Here is a 24,108-nt window from a genome sequence, read left to right on the forward strand (position 1 = left end):
GTGCAGCATTATGAAAAACACATTATATCACTACTATTTTTTTATTTCAGGTTTAAATAAACAATATTACTCTTTTACAGTAATTCATATGAAATAAGTTTCTTTATACAAAATGGTGGTGTTATGATATCAATCTTAAATATTTTCTTATTTTTTATCGTGGTATTTAAAAATATTTAAAAACCCGATAAATTGATTAATCAATGTTTTCAATTTCTTTTGGTTTGAATCATAACTACATTCGGACTGTTTTTGTTTACGATCACTAAGAAGACTGGGATTATGGCAACCGTTGACCCATGTTTTTCAAAACTATGTATGTAATTCTGATTTGTTTTACTTTTTAAAAATCACACACATCGTTCAAATAGCAGTAACTATGTGTGCAAAAATCCAATGCAAGAGGCTCAATAGATTTGGTGAAAAAAATTCTAAAAATTCGTGCAAAAACGGCCTTGAAAACCTAAGACTCTTTTGAACCGAGCCAAGAGATTTTAGACAGTGCCGTATGCTTATTTATTGGCTACATAAAAACACAATATTTAATGAGAACCTCGGGCAGGAAAATAATTTTGATCGACAAAGTCCATTTTTAATCGAACAGTTACAAATTACCAAGCATAATCGTTGCGGCCCATGGCTCGTAAATTGTTTCTTTCCCCTGTTTTCGGTGTCTACAGTAGGGTACAGTAGGGCACGATAGGGCACAGTAGGGTAAACTGATGAATTTTGTGTCAAAATCAAAGAACTTTCGATAGAAGTGAAATAGAGCAATGATTTTTGTTTTAAATTAAAGCTGAAATATTACAGAAAATGGAAAAAACGATCGTCTTTTAACTTTGAATATCTGTGTTCAATTTACAGAATTTCAAGAAAATTGTGGTTTATCCAATATCATGTACGAATAGATTCTTATCTTGACATGCTATACATCGTTCAAATCCCGTAGACTTTGTCATGCTGATTTCAAATGTGGTCGTAAAGGTCAAAAGTTGGACGTAAAATGGTCGTAAAAAAGAAAATCGATTTTTATGAAAAAACTAATGAAATCATTTTTTCGTTGAAATGATTTGTTAACCCACTAGTTTGAAGGTCCATCATATATGGAACACAACAAAAATAAAAATAATGATGTTACGAGCCAGGGCCGCGAGCAGCACGAGTGGCCGACGAAGGGTTATTACCCTAGGAATATGATATAAATTTGTTAGTTAAGGAACGCGGACGAACCCAATGCGAAATTGGGGAGCCGCTAGGATTATTGACAGCGAGGACGAACCTGACGCGAAGTCAGGGAGCCTCTAGGAATGGAGTCAAACGCAGACGAACCCGATGCAAAACCGGGGAGCTGCTAGGAGGTTGTATAATAGCACAGACGAACCTGATGCGAAATCAGGGGGCTGTTAGGATGCGGACGAACCCAATGCAAAACTGGGGAGCCGCTAGGTTGGATAAATCTCTGTTCGGACAATTGGAATGTCGCGAAAGAACCTGATGGTTAATCAGGGAATTGCTAGGATAATTAGTAAGCCTCGTAACTAGTATAATTTAATTGATACAATCCGAGCGGTAAGATTGTATCATGTGGGGACGTTCAATTACTTGGTTAGGATATTGGACGATAATTATGGGTTTAATGAATTTGAGTTAATTATCAAAGAAGACAAATATATTCTTACTATAGAGTTTCGTTCTACAAGTGTATTTGTGTCGCGAATGAACTGAATTTAGAATAGGAAAGAAATTGAAAGGTGATATTACCTAAGCTAAGACGCACGGTGTTGACGCACTGGCAATGCGGGAGACTCGGAGCAACCTTGTTACTGCCTAACAGATTTTAGACCGACCTCGCGGAATCTGTACGGTTAAACTTTGATTCAAAAGGAACGAACGTCCGATCTCACTGGTAGTTGACTTCCGAGATGCAGCACGACGCGACACTATTCGTGATTACGACAGTACTAGCCCACGAGAGTAGAAATGTAAGGGCTTATATAGCCCTGCAATGACGGGTGGTACTTGTCAGTACCCTTCAAGTGAACATTCGTATTTTGTCAACGACCAGTTGGTCGTGCGTACGTTTGGGCCCTAAACTAACCTAAACAGTTATGTAGATTTATCTAGGGTAGCTCTGTTCGTTTATCTAGGACGGTTCCTGCCAGAGATGATATTGAACACCTGTTCGTCATCCGTAACAAATTATATACTAAAAAGTTGTAAATAATGAAATACGGAACCGAAAAAATTACCGGTAAATGTATAATTAATATATTACTAGTTTATTGGTTTATGTGTAGTTTTCCAGTGTCAGCTATATAATTCTTAATTGTTTCGTGACTGTAAGCGGGAAATCTCGTTAACATTATCTAAAATTTTACCAAATTCATATTATAAAATTCATATAAAAATTTACATTTGATAAATATATTTTATTATTATATAAAACCAAGCGAGACAGAGCGAGCGATGCGGTGAACGGGAATCCATTGGCGTAGTCGCCGTAGAAATACATTGTAGTACATAGCGACATCTGTTCCTACTCCTATGAACGGCAGGAGCTACGCGCGAGTCGAAAAGTGGGGATCGGGCGAAGCGTGCGGAATATCCCACTTGCCCCATTTCCCCTTCCCCAACAAACCGAAAAATACCGGTATTTCATATCGGTTATCGGTATTTTACGTACCGGTATTGTATGTACCGGTACGAATCCCTGAATGCAACCATACCGTCATACGTCATACCGGTATTTTCATATACCGGTATGACGTATGACGGTATTTTCATATACCGGTATGACGTCATACCGGTATTCTGATATTTCGGTTCTATAACGGTTAGGAAGAAATAACCGAAATATACCGGTATCATACCGGTATTTTACGTACCGGTATAAGTCCCTGGTTTTAGAGTTATTTAAATTAAAATATCTCGTGATCTACTAACTTTTCGACATACATAGGTTAGTACTTTTTTTATAACCAATGTCCAGTTGCATCGATTGATGTATTAAAAAATACCTCGTTCTATTAAAAAAAATATCGATGACCTTGAAATCTCATAAAAAAATGACCTCGAAAATTTTTTCCCTTGCACCGTTACATGTGGCCCTTCAAACAGTGTAACTTTGTCCTAAGAAGTTTTTTTGTACAACGAAAAGTAACGGAGATTAGTAAAAGTAAGTGTTCTGTTTCTTCGGACTCATCCTGTATATTCATTTTCACAGGAAGTAAGGTGAATATTTGATTTTTCTAACTTGCTTCTCGTCAACGAATTTTGTAACTTCTGGTGTCACATTATTTCTTGTTAGAGTTGATGCGTGAATATATATTAACAGCAGATTGTGTTTATTACAATTATATTAATTGGAATACAAAAACGTGGTCTGTCTCTGCACAGCGTTACATCCCGCTCTCTCGCCATATTAGAAACAAGTGAACAAGTCACCCCAGCAGTGAACACACTTCACATCATTCACTCACACCAGATGACTCTGTATACAATCAGTCGGGCGCGAATTACAAATTCGTTTCTCAACATTTCTTTTTTGTACAACTTTAATTATGACTTTTTACTAATATGCTTGAAGTTTTCGGGTCGATTAAGTATACTGCTCGATTAAAAACGTCTATCATTCTATTCTTTCGGCTATTTTGTCGCGCATGCAGTATTGTATTTTTTCTGTAAACTTTCTGTCACGATTCATTTGCATCTTCTGAATAGCCAGCTATCAGTAAATATGATACTGCAGTCACGATTTTGCAAAATCCTGAGGTGGTAGACAAATTTTGGGAACCAGATTTGCAATAGCGTGACAAATCTAGTATTGATTTTTGTTCAAGAATGCTTTACTCATCTTGAAATAATAAATTTTTAAAGTTTCCTGTTTCGAATAACTACGGATATAGTGTACTTGTCATATCTAGGTTATACGAATTAGCCTCTTAATATTCTAGTTGTATAAAATCTCTCACGTCAGATAGAATAAAACCTGAAGGCGTTATTTTATGATGAGACTGCAGACCTTATTTCTCTATTGCAGTCGCTACTGTGAACGAAATGCAATAAAATGTTTCACTGCAGACAGTTTCCGTAATACTTTCATACTACTAAAATCTTTAATAAAGTGAAATAATTTTCTGCTTAACTTATGATATGTCTCTAAAATTCTGAAGCTGCACAGATGTCTGCTAATTACTTGGAAGAATTTCATCATAATTTTCGAATTTAGTTTAACCACGCGATACTGTCTGCACTGAATGAGAACCTCCTGAAATTGGCAGAGTTTATCTAACAGTAAGCAAAAAACGAAGCATCCCGACCGTACTCAACTGCCACCGTATCCTGAATGGTCTTCCTTTTTGCTGTGGGTGTATAGCTTCTGCTGTACCTACAATTATACATATGTATAGCGTTCAATTTCTTCACGCTACTTTCTTGACCCCTAAATGGAATTAGCCTCGTCTGAAAAAAATCGAGAAAAAATTATTCCATTTGAATGTGCATTTGACCAATTTACCAGAGCTCGTTTACTGAGTATACTCTATTAATTTTTATATTATAATCTTAATATTTTTAATTTTTGACGTGCAAATTATTTTAAATTGTGACATAAACATTTTCTGCATGGATGGACGCATAGAGGACATTTCAAGGTCACTTTGATTTTTTTATGGAAACACCTACTTTCTGTATCATGAATCGATAGCTTATCGAATTCTGAGTAAAAATGTATTGACCTTCATATGTCCTAAATCTAATAGTTAACGAGATATTATTGAAATAATTTTCTTTTTACTTTGGATAATATCTAGTTAACTATTAGGTTTAGAACATAAATATGAAGGTCAACACTTTTATACTCAGAATTTTGATACTCTATCGATCTATGATATAAAAAATACCTCATTCCATTTTAAAAAATGAAGATGACCTTCATACCTCTAAAAAATTACATAAAAACAAAAAATTTTTTGGTATCGTGTGAGCCCCATTTTGCCATTCATCTTTGGCCTTCAGACATTTGACGTATCTGTAAAATCAACAAAGATATTTGAGGTGGCAAGGTTAGGTGACTCACCCTGTATATTATAAATTAATAATATAAATTGGAGTGGGACCGCATCAGCCCCAATAGATCACTTAAATGTTAACTTAGGTAAAAGGAATGTGTGTATTTCTAGAAATAACCGCAGAATCTTATAACCAACGCTTTGTTAAAAACTTTAACCAAGCTTGTAAATATAATCAAATACGGTAATTTAATTGCCCGAGTATGAATTGCGAATATTATGTCTTCAAACTAACTTTGAAATTAATTGAGGAAGTAAAACTTGTTAGTGTCTGGTTTTTGCCGAGATCCAGAGCATGGAAAGAGAGGATATCGGGATTGAGATGATTCGAAATTAAATCTACTCCCCCGCAACGGGTAGAAGCAGAAAGCACAGTGATGCGCAGTTAGATACGATATCCGTGATGGGTGACTAAAAAAGATGTGGGCGATTCCATCGCGGTAAACGCAAGGTTTCGCGAAACCCCATTGTGCACGAGCGTGCAAATAACTTTTATTATCAGGAAGGTTTATTGCAATGGTTCAACTCTGAAAAGTTGCTTCAACTTTGAAATGAGATTCTCCATCATGTGAATATTCTCTGTTGTCAATAAGTTGTTCTTCAGTTACGTCAAAGGGTCGGTTACGTCCCTCAGGTTTAACACGTTAAAAGTTACCTATTTCCTTCCACTGGAATATTAAACAAAGTTATACAGGGTGTTAATTTTAACTCGAACACCTAAATTAAAGTATATAAAGCCGCCATAATATTTTATTTTAATGATTTACATTTAATATTTAATTATTAATTTAATGAAGTTAATAAAATAACTAAGTAGGATGTACATGGTTTTAAGGGGTGCATCAGATGGTAATAAAAAAATCCTGTGAAGGTCATTTTAACGGTTTTTTCAAGGTTACAGTTTTTTTTGGCGTATTAACATGTATTTTTCATAATGCAATGTGGTAGTCAGCGTCAAGGTGAGTTCAAAGTCCTCCACACCATGCCCTTGAAGTGACCTTGAAGGCGAAAAAATCAGTTTCAATTTGCAGAATACAAAAGTAATAAAACGAAAAGGGTAATATCACCTTATTTCATTAGTTGCTGTAATAAAGATGTTATAAATGGTCCCTGTTTTACTTTCTCATGTAATTCTTAGCAATTGTAGTTTTTTCAAAATCTTCTTTGCACGTCATTTGGTAAATCAATTCTTCTAATTGCTCAAAAAAAATGTCAAGCAGCTTGGTCCGATCATAAAAAAGTTACACTGTTTTAAAGTGCGTTCAAATACATTCGTGGTTCACTGTACGAAGATTTTAGTAGTACATATCGTAATTTTTCAAAGCGTTCTAAACATACGATGAAAAAGATCGATCGGAGATTCATCACAGGGTACGTTTTTGTTAAAATAATAGGCTGCGTCTGAACTTCTGATACGCACTGTGCATGCAGTTGACCGAACTACAGTGCCCGAAATTTCCATAAAGCCACCTATATTTTGACGTATTCTTTGAAAAATATTGTCAAGTTTACTACTTTTTCTCATCTACAATTATATTTAGTTGAATTGTCGATTTATAGTGGAGCTGCGAGCATCAATGATAGCGGCGCGGTGAAAAGAAACCAGCATTAGTGACAACATTTCGACACATACTAATGAAAAAGTACATATGTATTTTCTTTGTTTTTCTTTTTTTTCACCGCACAGCTCACCTCGCTGCTCCACTATAAATCCACCCTAATCATAAATCTACGAGTATCTGCTCGGAAATGTTCACTTCTTGGGTGCTTTTACATTATTTGCTGCACGAAGCGAAATATAAGTGTGAAATTTCTATAAAGTCACTTAGTTTGTGCTTATTGTTAGACTCTGAGTGAATAAGTCCAGCTAGGTACAATAAAAGAAGTGTAACTGCAATTGAAAAGTAAGGATTTGCGTAAGGATGTAAGGATAAAGGAAAAGTAAGGATGTTATATATTTTAATTTCTCATTAGTAAAATGCCACGAGGACAATTGTTGACCAGTGAGAAAAGGCATCCATTGATGCTTATAGGGATATGGGATGTTTTAATCGCAGAATTGCAAAGAAACTTATTCGATCACGTACCGTTGTAAATAATTACGTGTTACGTCCCGGGTCGGAAATGATCCGACGGAATGAAGCGAACCGGGCGGGAACGTAACCGAGTAATTTAATGAGACGATCTTAGATCCACGTGGCGCGTAACGCCACGTCTGATCAGGGACCCGATACCGGTGTTCGTCGTTGTTGAAAAGGCGAAGACGAGGATAAATGCGAACCGAGACGGACGTCGTCCGTCGTGAACACCGCGTAGAACTAACACGCGTCGCGGTAGTAGTGATGGTTCCCAGTGGTCGAAATGTCACTATGCGGGTGTGTGCAACCCTTTCGAACGCGCGGGTTTGCTCGATTCGTGGCAGGAGATTTCGATCGAAGGGAATTAGTGTTCTCTCGGTACCGAGCACCCTCTGGGCTCAGACGTACACGATTGAAACACCAATTTTAGGGTTAGAGGAACGAATATAGGGAGTCTGAGGAATTTGAGGAATAGGTCGGAGTCGACAACCCGATGAACCACCACACGCACACACACTTTCGCGATCACTACAACCGGTCACTGGGAACAGCACTTTTAATGATAGCGGTAACTCCAATCGGCGCGATGTGGCATAGATAATATGGAAAACCAAGGAAAATGCTAAATGAAGTTGAAAAGAATAGGTTTAGAAGAACAGAGTATAATTGCCAAAAATAGATGTATAACAATAATCTACGAGGAAACTCGTACAAAACAAAATAGCACCGAATGATAATTATTAATTGGAATAATAATGCGAGCAAGCTCGTATGAACAAAATAGCTCAGAAATAGCAATTATGATTGGAATAATAATGCGAGCAAGCTCGTATGAACAAAATAGCACAAGAATAATAACTGTAAATATGTAATAATAATCTGCGAGCAAGCTCTGATAACAATTTGGAATCAAATGGTATATGAATATAGTGAAATAGTATAGAAATGGTAAGGTGCAATACGACCTGAGTATCGTGAGTGATCTGAAATAGAGTCCGAAAACGCGAGAAAATGATTGAACTGTACTGGATTGAAGACGCAAGAGAACTGGATAGTCAGAATTCCGAAACTGGAAGAGAGTCTGAACTGTGTGAAATTCGGAACTAGAAGAGAGTCTGAACTAGAAGAGAGCGATTCGCGCGATTTCGTCTTATTTATAATGAGAGCGCGGACCATAGGGATTCGGTGAACTTTGAAGTCCTTTGTCTAAATCGTACGAGGTACGGCCGAATATGTTATTGCCGAATGTATACTTTTCGCTGTTTAAAAGTTACCCCTTGGGGGCGCGAATTTTTCCGGCGACAACGTGGCGAAACGCGGATTCTCTGCTGGCGATTTGTTGAGTATGGGGGGGGGGGGTCAGCTGGGGAAGCTCCAAATCCAACGTCGGACGACGTCACATACGTCAGTTTGGGAAAAGATTATGGCAAAAGCCACCCCAAAGGAGGAAATCAAAAGCTGAGCAAGAGACAGCATTCATTGTTAATGCGATCTGCATCAAAACAATTTAGAAGTGCAGCACAACTTCGTGTTGAACTAGATTTGTCAGTAACTACGAGACGCGTGCAACAAATTTTAAAAAGTTCCAACCGATTACACTGGACAAAAATGGTGCAGAAACCAGCACTCAAAGCAGAACATAAACAGGCTCGTCTTGATTTTGCAAAAATACACATGTCCTGGTCCAAAGAATGGGAATTTGTTATTTTTTCTGATGAAAAGAAATTCAATTTATAGTAGGGCCAGATGGTTTTAAATATTACTGGCACGATTTAAGGAAAGAAAAAGACATAACAATGAGTCGCAACTTTGGTGGTGGTACATTAATGATCTGGGCTGCATTTAGAGCTGACGCCGAGACACCAATCTGTCGCATTACTCCTAAGATGAATTCAGAAAAATATACAGAATTATTCGACACGATTTTAATACCATTTATTGAAGATATTGGACACGATAGCTTCGTTTATCAACACGATAACGCTGCCATCCATATATAAAATTACACGAAGCAGTGGTTAGGTGAAAAAAATATCAGGGTTTTGACATGGCCAGCTCATTCCTCAGATTTAAACCCGATAGAAAATCTTTGTGGGATACTCGAAGGAAAGTTCATGGCAATTGCAAGCAATACAGCAATACTATTAATGAATTATGGAAAGCGGTGAACGAAGCATGGGCATCTATTCAAGAAGACACACTTCAAAGTTTGATTTCGTCAATGCCCCATCGTATTTTCGAAGTTATTCGAAGAAATGGCAGTTCTGCTAATTATTATTAATATAGAAATAGAAAAGAACTTATTGTTAATTTTGAACCAACTTATTTAAAAAAGATGTGGCTTCATAGAAATTTCGCAGTTTATTTTATATAAAATTATATATTTACGTTTATTTTTTTACATAGATATTATTTCTATTATTTCAATCGATATACAGGGTGGTCCACGCAACTTGCACACCTATAATAACTTCCAAAGTATGCGTTGCACGAAAAAGTTTTGTATACAGAAGTTGCATGGTCTGAAGGGGTACATTATGTAGTGTATTTATTTTTTTTACAGATGGACGCGTAAAGGACATGTGAAGGTCAACTTCATTTTTTAAAATGGAATGAGGTATTTTTTAATACAATGTATGTTGAAAAGTTAGTAGCTCAAGAGATATTTCAATTTTAATAACTCTAAAACACCATTACTGTCGTACTAACATAAGACATTACACAAGTAAGTAAACTCGTACAACAAGTAAGTTGAAACTGAAGAGTTGAAATTGACGACTTGAAATTGAAAAATTGAAGTTGAAATTGAAGATGAAGGGTTGATATTGAAATTGAAGTTGAAATGGAAAAATCGAAGTTGAAAATGAAGTTGAAGAGTTGATATTAAAATTGAAATTGAAATTGAAAAATTGACATTGCAATTGAAATTGACGTTAGCGTTTACTTACTTGTGTAACGTCTTATTGTTAGTATGACAGTAATGATGTTTTAGTTATTTAAATGGAAATATCTCCTGAACTACTAACTTTTCGACATTCATAGGTTAGTACTTTTGTATAACGAATGTCCAACTGCATCGATTGATGTGTTACGGATAGAGAATATATTCCGTTCGTTTTCTCACAGGAATCTCTTCCAGATCGTCTCTGGCAGAAAGCGTCCTAGATAACCTTTCATATTATAGTTGAACCCTTTGATTTAGGACCGAGCTCTGGCTCCGATTTCATTAGAAGTGACAAAAATGAGAGTCTGGCCCTAAGCTCTAATCTGTAAGCGCGATTAGATTATGTACAGAGTATTCCATTCATTGTAGGGGTATATAAACCCTTAGATTCTTACTCTCGTGGGTTAGTACTTCGGTAGACACGTATGGCGTCACGTCGTGCTGCATTTCGGAAAGTTAACTTCTAGTGAGATCGAGCTAAAATACCTTTCAGATCAAAGTTTAACCATATAAATTCCGCTAGTTCGGTTTACAATCTATTAGGCAGTGTTGAAGTTGCTTCCGAGTCCCCCGCATTGCCAGTGCGTCAAAACCGAGCATCGTAGTTTAGGTAAATTCCTTCTTTTACATTTTATATCTTTTATTTTCATTCGAATCGCGAGTCCAGGGTTGCCATATTTTGCGGGAACAGGGAACCCAGCCCCTTACCGCTGCGCCCCTCGCCCAGCTGCGCGGCGGAGCCCGTCTTTGCACTCTTCCCACTAATGGTGACGTGTGCCGTCGCGTCAGAGTGGGAAAAGTGCAAAGACGGGCTCCACCGCGCAGCTTGGCGAGGAGCGCAGCGGTAAGAGGCTGGGTTCCCTATTCCCGCAAAATATGGCAACCCTGATCGCGACACGTACACACTTGTATTACAGAACTTTATAATTAGAATATATGTATTTGTGTTCTTTGGTAATTATATTAGGACCTTGAATAAGTTCTCGCTGTTTCTTTTACAAAATAAAAGCTTTATTTAAATTATAAGGAACAAAAACATTTCATTCAAAGTATTGCCCATCACTAGCGACCACTTTCTCCCATCTTTCTGGTAGTATATGAATTCCGCGTCGGAAAAACGACATGTCTTTTGAGGCTATCCAAGAATCGATCCATGTTTTAGCTTCTTCATAAGAATGAAAGCGCTGGTCAGCTAGGCCATGTGCCATCGAACGGAATAGGTGAAAATCAGAAGGGGCTATGTCAGGTGAATACGGCGGGTGGGGTAGAACTTCCCATTGAAGCGTTTCCAGGTAGGTTTTCACTGGTTTTGCAACATGAGGCCGAGCGTTGTCATGTAGCAAAATCACTTTGTCGTGTCTCTGCTCGTATAGCGGCCGTTTTTCTTTTAAGGCTCGACTTAAACGCATCAATTGAAGTCGATAGCGCTCCCCCGTGATAGTCTCATTCGGTTTGAGCAGCTCATTATAAATTACACCCTGCTGATCCCACCAAATACAGAGAAGAAGCTTCGAACCATGGATATTTGGTTTTGCAGACGATGTTGATGCATGGCCGGGCTTACCCCACGAATTTCTACGCTTTGGATTATCGTAGTGTATCCACTTTTCATCGCCAGTCACGATGCGGTGCAAAAAACCTTTTCTTTTCTGCCGTTGAAGCAGTAGTTCACACGTGAGAAAACGCCGTTCGACGTCTCTCGGCTTCAATTCATACGGTACCCAATGTCCTTGCTTCTGGATCATTCCTAAAACTTTTAAACGTTTTGAAACAGTTGACTCATCTACTTGTAATGTTTTTCCAAGTTCTGCTAGCGTCTGACATCGGTCTTGATCGAGTAATTCCTCCAACTTTTCGTCTTCAAATTTTTTCGGTGCGCCAGAACGTTCTTTATCCTCAAGTTCAAAATCATTATTTTTGAAGCGTCGAAACCAGTCTCTGCATGTCGTATCCGACAAAGCATTGTCACCATAAGTCTCAACAAGAATTCTATGTGCTTCAGCTGCAGATTTCTTTTGAATAAAGTAGTGCAATAAAATTCCCCGCAAATACACTTTATTTGGCACAAAAGTAGACACATTTTCAGAACTAAGAAAAAATTACTTTGTTTACACTAAAGTGAACTACCATACACTGAAATTTAAGGTTAGATACACTACTGCCTTGCATGTGTGTTACCATTCGAAATTTCACGAACGGGGTACTGCTACTGCCATCTTTGAAGAAACAGCGAGAACTTATTCAAGGTCCTAATATATAGAGCAAATTTATTGAACCTATAATTATTGTCCAAAATCCTGATATAGTAATTGAACATTCTCACACGATACAACCTTACCGCTCGGGTTGTATCAATTAGATTATATTAGTTACAAGGCCTACTAACTATCCTAGCGACTCCCTGATTTCGCATCAGGTTCGTTCGCGACTTACCAATTATCCAAATAGAGATTTTTCCTACCTAGTGGCTCCCCAATTTCAAATTGGGTTCGTCCACAAAAACTATACCATCCCAGCGGCTCCCTGATTTCGCATCAGGTTCGTCCGCATCCTAACAGCTCCCTGATTTTGCATCAGGTTCGTCTGTGTTTTTATCCAACCTCCCAGCGGCTCCCCAATTTCGCATTGGGTTCGTCCACGCTGTTCTACAACCTCCTAGCAGCTCCCCGGTTTCGCATCGGGTTCGTCTGCGCGTCGTTCCTAGTGACTCCCCAATTTCGCATTGGGTTCGTTCACGAAGTTTCACCTTCCTAGCAGCTCCCTGATTTCGCATCAGGTTCGTCCTCGCTGTCTACATTCCTAGCGGCTTCCCAATTGCGCACAGGGCCCGCTCTAGTGGTTACGACGCCCCGGGCAAAAAAACAAATTGTCGCCCCTTTTTAGCACTAAGCACCGCGCTGAACAAAATGACCTTTTTTTTTGCAAAATTGTCTGGCAAGGGTAGTCTGAAATTTTCTATTAATTGAATATTTAAAACATCATTATTTTTGTCACACTTACAGCCAAAGCCAAAATGGCGCCCCTAAATTTTGGCGCCCCGGGCAAATGCCCGGGTTGTCCCCCCCCCCCTAGAGCGGGCCCTGTTGCGCATTGTGTTCGTCCGCGTACCTTAACTAACAAATTGATACCATATTCCTGGGTTTATAACCCTTCGCCGGCCACTCGTGCTACTCGCGGCCCTGGCTCGTAACAGATGTAATAAAAAATACCTCATTCCATTTAAAAAAATGAAGTTGACCTTCATATGTCCTTTACTCGCGTCCACCTGTAAAAAAATAAATACACTACACAATGTATCCCCTCAGACCATGCAACTTCTGTATACAAAACTTTTTCGTGCATCGCATACTTTGGAAGTTATTATAGGTGTGCAAGTTGCGTGGACCACCCTGTATGTACCACCACATATGTGTTTTTAGTACGCCTAAAACGAAATCATACTCAAATTTATCATAAGTACAGAATAATTATAAGATGTTACCAAAAAACGTGGTGGCTTTATGGAAATTTCGGGCACTGTATAGGACCTGGCAATCTTCATGTATTGCTCGAAGGCTTGATGCCAGTTGGCTGTTGGTTTCGAAGCTTTGTTCAGTGTTTCCGTTGGCGTAGAACGGTATCGTGTTTGCGCGCGTAGCACAACCCGGAAAGGTCAGCACCCATATACGCCCCTTACTATTAACGATTCGTATCGTGTTCGCGCGCGTATTTCCATCGATATTCGCCCCAGGATCGTGTGGCTAATACCCCTTACGCTAATAACCCGGTTTTGCGGAAGTGGCTGTGCTTCTCACCGTCATGCTGCTACCTACCACTGGCCTAATCATTATGCCATTGTTATGTAAATTTCTCTTAATGTTGTTTGAAGATTAGGATATACAACTGCACAATCGTATTCAATTCATATAGTAGATTATGAATCTCATTTCAATCAATTTCACAAATTCATGTATATGGTGGTAATTTCACTAATTTATGTATACGGTTATGACTTAATAAAATATTCATTAAACTACGACCTGGAATAAATTGTACCTCTTTAACATCAATGCTTTAATTATTTGTCAGAAGCCCACACTCATATTTTTTCTATAAACTCGGCGGTGGACTGTTAATTTTAGGGCCTCGGACTAACACTGTTTGGGGGCCTAATTTGTGTATAATTAATTTTTTCTTAAATATTTATCCGGATTTATATGGATCCTGGGCTCCAGCCCATAAACCAAATAAAATTATATTCACGACATATGATGATGTGAAACTATAACTACATTGACATATGCAGAGTGTCCCAAGAATGTTGTACTATAAAATGAGTCCTGAAGTCATTTGAAGAATCTTCTTCCTTTACGAAAATGTTCTCCGCGCCTTTGTTAAAGAATTATTAACAAAAAACACGGTCCAATCAGAGTGAGGCTACAGCGGACATTGGCGTTGGCATTGGCCGAGCATTACTCCTAAACACGATTGCTATGACACTTTGTTTCTCTACCTTTATTCACTTGCGAAATTTCCCTTTATTATCCCTTTGCACTACGAATTATTTTTCAATTTTCTAGCCAACGACTCTCTACTATTTGAAGTGTTTTATTTGAAATTTACTTCAAAGTACAGTTCCTTGACTGCTACTTATTGTAAACAATTTTGTTTACTAATTATTAGACGGATCTTAATGCAAAATAATAATTGTCTGAATGTTATTTCTACTCTTAATGATTTTAATAGAGGAGAAATCATGTATTGACATCTTCAATTCTTTTAATTTTCCAACCATTTTGAGTTTCATCTACTCAATTTTGCTATAAATAAATGCATAAAGATCCGCAGTCTACTAATTATATTAAATATAGCTCTCTCAAACAACTCCCTGCTATTTGAAGTGTTTTATTTGAAATTGACTTCAAAGGACATTTCCTCTCCGATTTTGACGATATTTAATTATGATATGCAGCTACACATTTTGAACAACTTTTCCCTTTTCACATATAGGGGGGTTGCTTTTAGTTTTCGAGATATTCGCAAAAAACTATTGCTAATACTGTTGTTACGTCCTGAGGTGGGCGTTTGAAAGATTTGAAGTTAAATTGAAAGATTCGAATTGAAGATAAAACGCAGTTTTGAACCTATCTGCATTCACCGGTTTCAGTTCGGGTAATTGAGGATTTTCTTAATAAGTGACCTTGTTTGAGGATTTGGATAGGTGAAATCGAAGTTGGGTAAACTCTTTAAAAATGATTTGGCGTTTTGATTTAAGTAAAAATGAACAAAGGTATATTTTAAGCACCTAATTTCGAATACATAGAGTTATTGTGATCTTATTCTAAATTGTTAGTATTTACCGTACGCTGATTTCGCTCGAGGTTCGCTTAATTTGTCGCTCAGACGTTTGTTTGAATGATCGCTTATGGTGATGATGATGATGATGATGATGATGATGATGATGATGATAATGATGATGATGATGATGATGATGATGATGATGATGATAATGATGATGATGATGATGATAATCCAGCTGGTGTTGAAGATGATAATAATACTGATGCAGAAATCTTTGAAATATTGACTGACTTTGACGATCGACGTAATGATTTCGGACAACTTTTGAACAGTGACCGAATAAATTCGAATATAGACTGGGTTGGATTTCATGAAGAGCCATCCCTAAATTTATAGATTCGCCAATCCTTTGTTCTGAGCCTAATCTCCGTGGAGTGAGTGTATCCTCAAGCATTCTTTGAAATCAGTTTTCCTATGAACTATCACCTCTTGACCGGATGAAGAGCCTTTATACAGCCTGCCAGTTAATTAGTTACCAGCTTACTATTTATCAATCTTTGTTCATTTCAAAGTATCGGTCTTCACATTCTTCAGCGATGAACAGTTTTCAACGGATTCGCAATTTATATTTCAAATCATCGGTGTATATTTAATAAAATACATTTCGCTGCGTCCTTAATTTATTCAATGATATTCCAAATGTAAGTTGAGTTTAAGTTTAAAATAAATCACATGAGTTAACAATTCCATATAATCAGCTGCGAAATATATCTTACAGATTTTCCTTAATTCTATTGGTTCTGCCGCTCGCAATATGATATAATATACGACAGATCAATATTAATTATCAACAATAGCATTTAATATTTAATTTCTCATACAACATTATTAGAGTAAGTATAAGTATATAAAAAGAAATTCAGAAAATATACAGGGTGTCCCAGTTTTTTTCCGGCCAAACTTTGCCAGCGTGTTCTACACGAAAAAGTAAGAAAAAAATGTTATATGAACATGCGCTCTTAAATGTTTTATTAACGAGTTAACATTTCAAAATGACGTCCATTATTACGAATACAGGATTGGCATCTAAGAAATATTGACCCTATCGTATTACTGATTTCTTCTCCGCTGATATTCCCTTACAGCAGCTCGGGCACTTTCATTACAAAAACCATAAATAAAATGCATATCAGCGTATTCACGATTGGAAAATTCTCGCGGTATCTCGATATGAAGTCGTACAGCGTACTAAACATTATTAGCTCAGCAGAAATCAATGTCGATATCAACTATATACTTCAGCAAGTAAACATAAGAGTTTATGTAAACACAAATAGAGATATTCATAATACATTCGTACGCTGTGTCGACGAAATGTGTGTGTGTGCCAGTTCATTATCATTTTGTATTATTAGTTATAACTCCTTAATAAAACATTTAAGAGAATATGTTCATATAACATTTTTTTTCTTACTTTTGCGTGTAGAACACGCTGGCATAGTTTGGCCGGAAAAAACTGGGACACCCTGTATGTTACACATGATTATGATCCATTATTATCGATGGCTGAATCACCGGACGTGACATAGTATTGAATTTTCCGTATTCTTGCAAGCTCCGTGGTAACGTAAGCCTGTTCCGGCGCGGCGCGGCGTCTGTTTACTTTTTTTTGTAAACACGCTGTAGAGATGAGAGGGACAACAGGGTCTCACTCTGGTCATACATTCAGGGTGAACATTATAAAGCGCTACAGACGAATATCTCCAAAAATATTGATTACGCGCAAAAATGTTTCAAGGTGTGTTTTCCTTTGCGCGTCTGGACGCAGCGTTTTGTAATCCATACTCCATTCGTCGTAGCTCTTTGCTGTGCCTCTGGACGTACAAGTTTGCGTTCCTATGATGCGATTTGGTATGTCTTTCCTTTTTTTCCACTTGCGAAGAAAAGCGAGAAAGCATTGCCCAAACTCAAACACGTGCGTCGATCGATTTACGATATGTGTTTGGCGCACACGTTTACGTTTGTTTTTTCGCTTCGAGATCTCTGAATGTTGCGCCAGACCCAAACGCACTCGTTTTTTGACCCACTGCTTCCGAGGCAGTCCAGACGCAGAGCCATGTAGTCCAGTCAATGAATGCTCATAAGGGGGGTGTAGAGGGAAATGGAAGGAACACAATTTTTAACTTTGGGACTTTGTTTGGACTAGTTAGGAGGTAAACATACAAAAAGTCCCTACTCTCAGGAGGTGAGCGGGGTGCAGTGGGGCACGTAGAAGGTCCCCTTTTTCGGTTTTCCGGTTATATCTCGGAAAATATGCGTCCCAGCGATAAGACCATTCTATACAAAATTGAAGCTGATAAAATGTGCCATAAGATTGACTCGATTCAGTTTTTCGCTTTCTCGTATAGTTTCCGAGATATCCGCGCTCAAAGTTCATGAATTGTGAAAAAGAAATTTTTGCCTCACATTTTTTGCCTTATTTGACTAGCTAACTCTTCAGCACAATTAGTGAACTTGCAGCGCGGATATCTCGGAAAGTATGCGAGATAGCGAAAAACTGAATTCAATCAATCTTGTGATATATTTTATCAGCTTTAATTTCGTGTAGGATGGTCTTATCGGTAGGACGCATAGTTTCCGAGATATAAGCGAAAAACCAAAAAAGGGGACTTTCTACGTGCCCCCTGCACTCCGTTCACCTCGTAGGAGTGGGGACTTTTAGTCTGTTTATCTCGTAAGTAATCCAAACAAAGAACCAAAGTTAAAAATTGTGTTCCTACCATTTCCTTCTACAACTTTCCGTTGACTGGAGTAATGTGTTTGTCGACTCACTGCTTTAGAATATTTTTCGGACTACTATTTCAAATTTTGTTCAATTTGGATATGTTGTAATCCGTAATTATATATAAACGTATCTCAAAGAATTTTTCAAAATCTTAAAAGTTGTTGGTTTCACAGACGTGTAATAAATTAAAGCGTCAACATTTTTCCATTAAATTATAATAGCAGAACTAGCAAACCGAGAAAAATGAGTTTTTAGGAACTCATGGTGAAAACATAAGAGTATCCACTCAAAATGTCGTTATGTGAAAAAAATGTATTCTACCATTTATATTGCAGTTGTTTTACACAAATGCCGAGTTTCAATAGCGGGCCACTTCTTAAAAAATTGAAAAAATGGGGATACAGTCCCAAGTGTACCCTTTACGGACCTCTTTTTAAAAAAATGGACGTCTAAAAATTGACGAAATTAAAATTATTTGAAGTGAACGCTGCACCGTGATATACATACATACTGCCTCGGACGGCTGAAGAACACCGTGGGCTGGATCGTGAGATTTTACTAAAACTCTTGAAATCAGGATGAAATTTCCACTAAAATTCATTACAAAATGATTCTTATCCACTGATAATTGTCGTAATAAATATATATTTCTTGTAATCGTTTTTTAATTCATTGTTTCAATTTTGTTGTCTTAAAATAAAATTTTAAATTCTTCATTTGTTACTTATTTAGTAGTTTTCCAGATAATTTAAATCACCCCGATGTCGTCGGTTATAAATTTGTAATAGTAGCATACCTATGTATGTACATATGTGTGTATGTATGCAGGTGTGTAAGAGAGCGCGGCAGTCGAGCTGGACATTAACGGTAATACACGTGATCATAAGCCCTCTGTACTAACTTTATATTATATTATATCTATCTTATAATAAAAGTATTAATAAACATTACATGGTGTCAGAAGTGAACGACATTAACAAAACTAAGAAAAAGTATAGTAAGAAGGTCTCGTTAATCGAGGAAAAGAAAGTAAAGAAGAAACATAACCTCAAATATTCAAAGACCACGTGGTAACAATGGATAACTTTAAGCCTCCAGTGGGACTGGATTTGAAAGAAAATGCAGCAAACAACTTAAAGAATTTCAAACAGAAGTTTGAAATATTTATAACAGCAATAAGCGAGAAAGAAATAAAGGAACCTCGCAGAGGGGCAATACTGTTGAATTGCATTGGAAATGATGCACTGGATGTATTTAACACGTTTGGACTGCAAGCAGATACTCTCACAACTAAATCCATATTTGAAAAGTTTGAAGAATATGTGAAGCCTAGAGTGAACATAGTAATAGAGAGGCATAAATTTCACACAAGGCGTCAACAGGTGAATGAACCATTTGACAGTTTTCTTACTGATCTGAGAAAACTGGGGAAGAGTTGTGAATTTGGAGACCAAGAAGAATCACTCATACGAGACAGAATAGTTATAGCGGTGAGTGATGAGGGTCTACAACAACGTCTCTTAAGAGATCCAAATTTAACATTACTAAAGGCTATAGAAAACTGTAGAGCAGCGGAGATGAGTAAAATACAACAAAAGTCATTAAAGCTTGAATCTACAACAGCAGACGTAGTTAACGTAGATGCTGTTAAAAGGCAGAATACAGTAAATAGTAAATACAAACCTAAAGAAAGTCACCAAAAAAAGCCGTTCAATCAGGAAAGGGTCTATGATTGTAAGAAATGTGGTCGACAACATGCACGAGCCAACTGTCCAGCATATGGCAAGATATGCAAGAAGTGTGGAAAGCAGAATCATTTTGCTGTAGGATGCATGGTCCAGACAAAACCGAGGAACATCGGTGAAGTAACAACGTCAGAGGAAACACAATTCTTTGTGGATTCTATAAACTGTGAGACAGAGACCGGTGTTTGGACTCAACGACTGAAGATAGGTAACACTGTCATAAATTTTAAGTTGGATACAGGAGCGGATTGTAATATTATTCCATGGCGAATATTCAAAGATATACAGTTTAAGGAACAGCCAACCTGGAATCCTGTGATAACGACAGTTGTAAGTTATACCAATGATAAATGTAGGTCATTAGGTACAGTATTAATAGATTGTAAAATAGAGGGTAAGGTATATAAGATTAAGTTTATAGTAATAGATGTCGAAGGCATGTCAATATTAGGCTTGAACACATGTGTAAAGTTACACTTACTCAGTAAAACAGATAATAACAATGTAAGGAAGGTCTGCGATAGAATCCAGCTGATGGAAAATCACAAGACGCGAGAGGAATTTTTGGCGATAAATAAAAAGGCATTCCAAGGAATAGGGAATTATCCAACAAAGTATGAGATTAATTTAAAAGAAAATGTAAAGCCAGTAGTAAATGCGTGTAGAAGAATACCGTTCAGTATAAAAGATAGGTTAAAAAGTACATTAGATAATCTAGAGAGAAATAGGATTAAAGAAAAAGTGAACTACGCAACTGATTGGGTTAATAATGTAGTCATCGTAGAGAAACCAGATGGATCGCTAAGAATTTGTTTAGATCCTATGCAATTAAATAAAAGCATAAAGCAAGAAAAATTTCCAATACCTACAGCTGAGGAACTAAGCAGTAAGTTGACTGGTAAGGAAATTTATACAGTACTAGACATGTGTGAACCCAGATAGCCAAAATGCTCGATTCTGGGGAGGGCAGTTATGACCGTGTGGGCTCGTGGACGTTCCCTCGGCACAAGCTGCCCCGCGGCCCGTCGGTCCTGATTTCTGCAAAATTTTAAGTGCGACCTGTCCTGCATAACGACATTCGCCACATTAATGCGACCGTGCTGCCCTCTTACAATCTCGGACCTACTTAAAATTTTGCAGAAATCAGGACCGACGGGCCGAGGGGAAGCTTGTGTCGGGTTTGCGCCGAGGGAACGTTACGAGCCCTCACGGTCATAAGAGCCCTCCCCAGATTATAGCCATCGTGTGCGTTTTGCCCATTCAAGCGACGTTCGGCCCGTCTACCAGACCCCGCCACGCCGGGCTCGATCTGTGCGCGAGGATCGCTTGGCTATCTGGGAAGGATGGGTTCCATCAAATGGTGTTAACAGAAAAGAGTGCAGATATATGTACGTTCATAACTCCATTCGGCAAGTATAAATATAAAAGATTACCATTTGGTCTCTCAATAGCACCTGAAGTTCTTCAAAGGGCAAATACTGAAATATTTGGAGATATAGAAAATGTGGGAATCTATATTGATGATTTAATAATAGCAGCAAAAGATGGGAAAGAACATGACAAAATCATGCAACAGGTGCTAGAAAGAGCCAATAGGTATAATGTAAAATTTAATGAAAAGAAACTACAATATAGAATGAAAGAGGTTAAGTATTTAGGGTTAGTGTTTAACAAAGAAGGTGTAAGACCTGATAATAGATATGTAGAAGCAATAACTAAGTTGAAAGAACCTAATAATAAGAAGGAATTGTTAAGATTTTTGGGAATGGTTAATTTTTTAGCGAAATTTATTCCCAATGTGTCAGAGATAACAAGTAGATTAAGGGAACTTACAAAGAAAAATATTGACTGGCAATGGGGACAAGAGCATGTTATAGACTTCAACAACATTAAAAGTAAAATTGTAGAAGCACCAACGCTGAAATTGTTTAATAATAAAGTGCCTATAGAAGTACAAGCAGATGCTTCACAACATGGGTTGGGTGCGTGCCTAATTCAGGAAGGGCAGCCAGTATGTTTTGCATCTACATGTCTCACTGAGACGGAGCAAAGATACCCACAAATAGAAAAGGAGTGTCTAGCAATCTGTTTTGCAGTGGAAAGGTTTCATCAATTCATATATGGGAACCAAGTTAAAATTCATACAGATCATAAACCTTTGGTATCTACAGGGTGTCTCAAAATTAGGTCCGGAGCCGAAAATGGGAGGTTCCTGGGATCATTTCAAGCGACATTTTCCTTTGAAAAAATGTCGTCCGCGGCTTCGTTAACGAGTTATTAACGAAAAACACGGACCAATCAGAGCGCGAGCTAGACGCGTGCAGCCCGGCGCGCCGGCAGCCGAGTGTCGGTGGCACGCCGCGATGTCATAACGAACAAGAGTTTCTCGATTATGTGAATGCTCTCCGATTTCAATGAGCTTTGGATATGTGGTCAAGATCATTATTCTGAACAACATTTCTCTTTAGACTTTTTGGCGATCGGCTTTGGTTTACGATATTATTGTAAAAATTTGTAATTGTAAATCGATCGATGTACTATTTCCTATCCGATTTCGATAATCTTTGGATATGTTGTCAATACCATGATTCTGAACAACATTTCCCTTTACAGTTTCTGTCGATCGGCTTTGGTTTACGATATTATTGTAAAAATTTGTAATTGTAAATCGATCGATGTACTATTTCCTGTCCGATTTCGATAAGCTTTGGATATGTTGTCAAGACCATGATTCTGAACAACATTTCCCTTGACGGTTTTTGTCGGTCGGCTTTAGTTTACGATATTATTGTAAAAATTTGTAATTGTAAATCGATCGATGTACATACTATCTCCTCGCCGATTTCGATGAGCTTTATTTCAAAGGAAAAAGATATTTAAAACATCGAATTTATAACATATTTCAAAGTCATCGAAATCGGTGAGGACCCACATCATCGGCAACTTTACCCGAACGATAGAAGAAGCACAAACTTATTGAATTAAAAACTCACTTATTCAGCCGTAAATCCATTTGACTACCACATACAACCACCACACTTTTACATAATTGTTGAACTCGTAGCACACTTTTATAACTCGTATCGATATCGAACGAAATTACTTACTCCGACGCGGAAAGAGTTCGATGCTCTTCGCAATGCCGCGCGAAACTGTGCTCTCCCAGCGTACAATGTATTCGATGAAGGCGTCGTTTAAAACAAATGAAATCGTTCCCAAGGAGATATTGATTTTTCGAGAATCATATGGCATTGATTTTTCGAGAATCATATGATTCTCACAAACACCGATTCGAAGATTATGTAAAAGTGTGGTGGTTGTATGTGGTAGTCAAATGGATTTACGGCTGAATAAGTGAGTTTTTAATTCAATAAGTTTGTGCTTCTTCTATCGTTCGGGTAAAGTTGCCGATGATGTGGGTCCTCACCGATTTCGATGACTTTGAAATATGTTATAAATTCGATGTTTTAAATATCTTTTTCCTTTGAAATGAAGCTCATCGACATCGGCGAGGAGATAGAATGTACATCGATCGATTTACAATTACAAATTTTTACAATAATATCGTAAACTAAAGCCGACCGACAAAAACCGTCAAGGGAAATGTTGTTCAGAATCATGGTCTTGACAACATATCCAAATATTATCGAAATCGGATAGGAAATAGTACATCGATCGATTTACAATTACAAATTTTTACAATAATATCGTAAACTAAAGCCGATCGACAGAAACTGTAAAGGGAAATGTTGTTCAGAATCATGGTATTGACAACATATCCAAAGATTATCGAAATCGGATAGGAAATAGTACATCGATCGATTTACAATTACAAATTTTTACAATAATGTCGTAAACTAAAGCCGATCGACAGAAACTGTAAAGGGAAATGTTGTTCAGAATCATGGTATTGACAACATATCCAAAGTTTATCGAAATTGGCGAGGATTCACATCATCGAGAAACTTTTGTTCGTTACGACATCGCGGCGTGCCACCGACACTCGGCTGCCGGCGCGCCGGGCTGCACGCGTCTAGCTCGCGCTCTGATTGGTCCGTGTTTTTCGTTAATAACTCGTTAACGAAGCCGCGGACGACATTTTTTCAAAGGAAAATGTCGCTTGAAATGATCTCAGGAACCTCCCATTTTCGGCTCCGGACCTAATTTTGAGACACCCTGTATAATAAACAGAAACATACACAAAATA

General features: G+C 37.7%; 1 protein-coding gene across 16 annotated transcripts in view; it reads left to right on the forward strand.

Moving 5' to 3' along the window:
- Positions 1 to 24,108, forward strand: part of LOC143210125 (uncharacterized) — a 957,580-nt gene that overhangs the window by 384,356 nt on the left and 549,116 nt on the right. For 14 of the 16 annotated variants that reach the window (XR_013009198.1, XM_076426766.1, XM_076426793.1 and 11 more), the window contains one exon: positions 9,711 to 9,735. The exons of 1 other annotated variant lie outside the window; for it this stretch is intronic. The gene's annotated coding sequence lies outside the window, so the exon portion shown is untranslated. One more of the 16 variants, XM_076426691.1, reaches the window with a different exon arrangement.

This window comes from Lasioglossum baleicum, chromosome 1 (genome assembly GCF_051020765.1).
Source record: "Lasioglossum baleicum chromosome 1, iyLasBale1, whole genome shotgun sequence".
In the NCBI taxonomy this organism is placed as follows: domain Eukaryota; kingdom Metazoa; phylum Arthropoda; class Insecta; order Hymenoptera; family Halictidae; genus Lasioglossum; species Lasioglossum baleicum.